This window comes from Oncorhynchus mykiss, chromosome 18 (genome assembly GCF_057628025.1).
Source record: "Oncorhynchus mykiss isolate SJ-2025 chromosome 18, ASM5762802v1, whole genome shotgun sequence".
Classification (NCBI taxonomy): domain Eukaryota; kingdom Metazoa; phylum Chordata; class Actinopteri; order Salmoniformes; family Salmonidae; genus Oncorhynchus; species Oncorhynchus mykiss.
Window position 1 is genome coordinate 17,194,936 of NC_143039.1, and position 5,798 is coordinate 17,200,733.

Sequence of the window (5,798 nt, forward strand, 5' to 3'; positions counted from 1 at the left end):
CTCCTTTCACCTCTGGATCACTCTGTCATTCCTAGAACCTTTGGTATTTGGTATTTTATTAGGATCCCCATTAGCTGTTGCAAAAGCAGCAGCTGCTCTTCCTGGGGTCAGTGGATATGACTAGCTTGTATAGTAACACACCAGGCACACCAATCACACCTCTTATAGTCATCTGGCGAAGTAGGCCAATTTATCTGGCAAAGTCCCTGCATAGTGCTCTTGAGAGGTGGAGGGATACAGTCTGAGCTCCTAATAGACTGGACAAAGCACTGCTTTTGTGTTCCTCCTCACATTGTCACAGCAGCACACTGTGCAGGGACTGAAGCCAATGGAACTTTTTTCTCTCACTGAGATGATTAGATCAGACCATCCACAGGCAGACCTCCAGTCTAAGACATATTGGTTTTGGCCCTTTACTTATCTGGTCAGGGTGTGAGGTTCAGTTTTGAGGAGAACGGAGGGCTCACACAGCCTAATAGAAATGGCACCCTAAAAGTGTAGACTCGGGGGTGTCAAACTCATCCCATGGAAGGCCGAGTGTCTGCTGGTCACGTTCAATCTGTGTCCAATTAAAACCTAGACAACCAGGTGAGGGGAGTTCCTAACCAATCAATGACCTTCATTGACCAATTAAGCACAAGGGAAGAGTGAGAACCCGCAGACACTTGCCCCCCCCCCCCCCCCCCCCCTCCCCCCCCGTGGAATGAGTTTGATACCCTAAAGGTGCAAGGGGACTCAAATCTTCTGACAAAAGTCAGAAAATGATGTCTTTCAACAGATGTCTTGATGTCATCATGAAAACTCCAGTTTTTGGGACTTTTCTGAGAGTAAAGGGATAGATTTCTTCACTCGGTTTGATTAGCTTTAATCTAGAGCACAAAATGGTTGCTTGGTAAAACACAACATGCCTTTTCTACAGTATATACAGTATGTGAAGCCATGCATGGCTTTATAGCCTACACATAACACAACTTTATAGCCTACACATAACAACACAACTGTATAGCCTACACATAACAACACAACTTTATAGCCTACACATAACAACACAACTTTATAGCCTACACATAACAACACAACTTTATAGCCTACACATAACAACACAACTTTATAGCCTACACAACTTTATAGCCTACACATAACAACACAACTTTATAGCCTACACATAACAACACAACTTTATAGCCTACACATAACAACACAACTTTATAGCCTACACATAACAACACAACTTTATAGCCTACACAACTTTATAGCCTACATATAACAACACAACTTTATAGCCTACACATGACAACACAACTTTATAGCCTACACATAACAACACAACTTTATAGCCTACACCTAAACAACACAACTGTATAGCCTACACCTAAACAACACAACTGTATAGCCTATACATAACAACACAACTTTATAGCCTATACATAACAACACAACTGTATAGTCCACACATAACAACACAACTGTATAGCCTACACAACTTCACAACTGTATAGCCTACACATAACAACACAACATTATAGTCTATACATAACAACACAACTTTATAGTCTACACATAACTCAATCCTCTTCCAATTCCTCTTTCTTTTACTATTTTCAACTGTCCCAGACAGTGAGAGCAGGATCAAACGTAGCTTCTTCTCAGAATTCATGTGAATAATACTGTCAAGACAAAAATGGCCCCTCTGAAACAAGCAGGAATTTTATAATAAAGTCAGTCTTTGTTGGGCCTTTTAGAGTAAGAGAGTCACTCTACGGAGTGCAGACATTGCACCAGCAGTCCATAGCGAAACCCCTCTCCCCAGTCAGTGAAAGGCAGACCAAGTTCAGCTACGGTCCCCCTCTGACAAACACCCAACTGTGTGAATATAAATACACACCCAGTCCCCATCACACTAAATAAGACATGGACTAGACCTGTCATCTCTACTCAACCTGACACACTCTGTTAAAGGAGCAATCTATGAATTCTACATCCATTTTTGGACTTGTAAATGATTTATATATTAGCCATGATTCTTCAGGAATATAACCTATAAACAAACGTCTCGTTAGCTTTGTTCAACTGTCTAACCCCCCCAGAACCAAAAATATAAACATGTTTTACTCCTTTGTTTGTAAACAATTTAATTGTAAACAAGCACTGTATTATTTTTTTTACTATAACTTTGATATTATGGAGTCAGTCCTTGCATTCATAGCTCAAATCAAATCAAATGTATTTGTCACATACACATGGTTAGCAGATGTTAATGCGAGTGTAGCGAAATGCTTGTGCTTCTAGTTCCGACAATGCAGTAATAACCAACGAGTAATCTAACCTAACAATTCCACAACTACTACCTTATACACACAAGTGTAAAGGGATAAAGAATATGTACATAAAGATATATGAACGAGTGATGGTACAGAACGGCATAGGCAAGATGCAGTAGATGATATAGAGTACAGTATATACATATGAGATGAGTAATGTAGGGTATGTAAACATAAAGTGGCATAGTTTAAAGTGGCTAGTGATACATGTATTACATAAAGATGGCAAGATGCAGTAGATGGTATCGAGTACAGTATATACATATACATATGAGATGAGTAATGTAGGGTATGTAAACATTATATTAAGTAGCTCTGTCTATGAATTTGAGAGTGGTTACATTTCTCCAGCTCCATCCCCATGCTTTTTTCCCCCAAAATAGTGGCAGGGTGGTGCTTTGTTATTGTTTGAATTGGAGATTGCCCCTTTGAAGGGACAATCAGATTCTCTAGCCCATCGCTCATCTTACCAAGCAAAGGGGTGGGGTAAAGGCTGTTGAAATTGAAGATCTTGGTTATCACTCCTCCTCTGATAAATGATTTAATTGTGTTCTTCTACAGAGAAAGAAAAGAGTCTCCCTGTCAAAGGGGAGTGCATTGATCCTATTTCTATGGTGGCAGACTTAAGCCCTAGGCTGGAGGTTCAGCCAGTCATATTACACTGTGATACATTGGCCTACTTTGCCAGCTTACCTGACAAAAGTTAATTAATCTCAAATCAAATCAAATGTTATTGGTCACATACATGTGTTTAGCAGATGTTATTGCGGGTATAGCAAAATACTTGTATTTCTAGCTCCGACAGTGCAATAATATCTAGCAAGTAATATCTAACCATTTCACAACAATACACACAATACACACAAATCTAAAGTAAGGGAATGGAATTAAGAGTATATAAATATTTAGACGAGCAATGTCAGAGCGGCATAGACTAAGATACAGTAGAATAGAATACAATACAGTATATACATATGAGATGAATAATACATAGACTAAGATACAGTAGAATAGAATACAATACAGTATATACATATGAGATGAGTAATACATAGACTAAGATACAGTAGAATAGGATAGAATACAGTATATACATATGAGATGAGGAATACATAGACTAAGATACAGTAGAATAGAATACAATACAGTATATACATATGAGATGAGTAATGCAAAATATGTAAACATTAAGTGACTAGTGTTGCATTATTAAAGTGGCCAGTGAGTTCAAGTCTATGTATATAGGGCAGCAGCCTCTAATGTGCTAGTGATGTCTATTTAACAGTCTGATGGCCTTCAGATAGAAGATATTTTTTAGTCTCTCGGTCCTAGCTTTGATGCACCTGTACTGACCTCACCTTCTGGATGATAGCGGGGTGAACAGGCAGTGGCTCGGGTAGTTGTTGTCCTTCATATTGAGTGCTGTAGGTGTCCTGGAGGGCATGTAGTTTGCCCCCCCGGTGATGCGTTGGACAGTGCGGTTGCGGGCAGTGCAGTTTCCGTACCAGGCTGTGATACAGCCCGACAGGATGCTCTCAATTGTGCATCTGTCAAAGTTCGTGAGGGTTTTAGGTGTCAAGCCAAACTGAGGTTGAAGAGGCTGAGCCTCCTGAGGTTGAAGAGGCGCTGTTGCGCCACCCTCTGGAGAGCCCTGCGGTTGCGGGCAGTGCAGTTTCTGTACCAGGCTGTGATGCAGCCCGACAGGATGCTCTCAATTGTGCATCTGTCAAAGTTTGTGAGGGTTTTAGGTGTCAAGCCAAACTGAGGTTGAAGAGGCTGAGCCTCCTGAGGTTGAAGAGGCGCTGTTACGCTTTCTTCCCCACACTGTTTGTGTGGGTGGACCATTTCAGTTTGTCAGTGATGTGTACGCAGAGGAACTTGAAGCTTTCCACCTTCTCCACTACGGCCCCGTCGATGTGGATACGGAGGTGCTCCCTCTGCTGTTTCCTGAAGTCCACGATCAGCTCCTTTGTTTTGTTGACGTCGGGTGAGAGGTTATTTTCCTGGCACCACACTTCCAGGGCCCTCACCTCCTCCCTGTAGGGTGTTTCATCAACTGCAAAGTTGCCTAGGAACTAAAATCACGGCTGCCCTACCTGTCGGCTCAATTTTACTCCATCTTACTCCACCACTCCATTAATTACTCCATTACTGGACAAAACAAAGATAAACCCATTTTCCTCAGATCTTAGTGTTTATAGCAAACAGTCATTTTTAGCCTTGCAATAAACCAAAACCATTATTAGATACTCTACTGCCATCTACTGAGTATGGTTCCCATTGTCACAGTCGTCAAACAATACATTTAGCATGTCCTTTAATAGCTTTTGTAATACTGCCCTCTTCTGGCAAAAAGGTTTGGCCTAAATCGCCAATATTGGGGGAAAATTGAAGAAAGAAAACCTTCTCTCCAAACCTTCACAGCAACTGCCAAATAAGAAATAAGCTAACAGACTAAAAAAGGAAATCTCCCAGGGCAATGTCTCCCAGGGCAACGTCTCCCAGGGCAATGTCTCCCAGGGCAACGTCTCCCAAGGCAATGTCTCCCAGGGCAACGTCTCCCAAGGCAATGTCTCCCAGGGCAATGTCTCCCAGGGCAACGTCTCCCAAGGCAATGTCTCCCAGGGCAATGTCTCCCAGGGCAATGTCTCCCAGGGCAACGTCTCCCAAGGCAATGTCTCCCAGGGCAACGTCTCCCAGGGCAATGTCTCCCAGGGCAAACACCAGACTAGGCCCGGATCCAGTGCTCTATCTGAGTCAATAGATGGATCAACATAGGAGTGAAATACATTGGATTCAAGGATATGATTTTGTAACAGGAAAAATAATTCAGGCATTACATTTCTACAATACCATTATAGACCTACATTTAACAAAAATATATGTTTAATAAATGCACAATCTGAACGATGTTCTATTGATATTGACATTGATTAAGAATTACATGGCTAATGATCTTAGTACAAGTAAGCTAAGGAGGCCTGCACCTACACTATCATAAACAATATATGAAATGTTATTATGAGTCTTTATGCCTATTGTTTGTTTGTTATCCTCAGACATTTGTAAACAATGTCTACTCAGGTTAATCTCGTTGGCACTCCTATCTATAGATGCGCAATTAGCCAGGGGAACAGTTTAGGCTACTTATAGCCTATGTTTAAAACAATCATGTTGATCTCATGGATGGACTGTCAGTCCTTGTATCCATACAAGCTGTCTATGACTTTGAGCATGGTTAGGTTACAATTCCACAGCTCCATCTCTCAGCTTTATAGCAAGTGGCAGGGCCGCTTTGGGGCTGAAACAGACATGGGATTGTCAATTGTTTAGGAAGATGCCTTCGGCAAACCGATAATAATTAGCCTAGTGACAAAATGTACAACTTTTTCCACAAGAATAAACCCACTGACGCGCACAATGGGATTAAATCCCAAAAGACGCTGCTAACCATATTTTCTCCGGTGAAGATGTAAA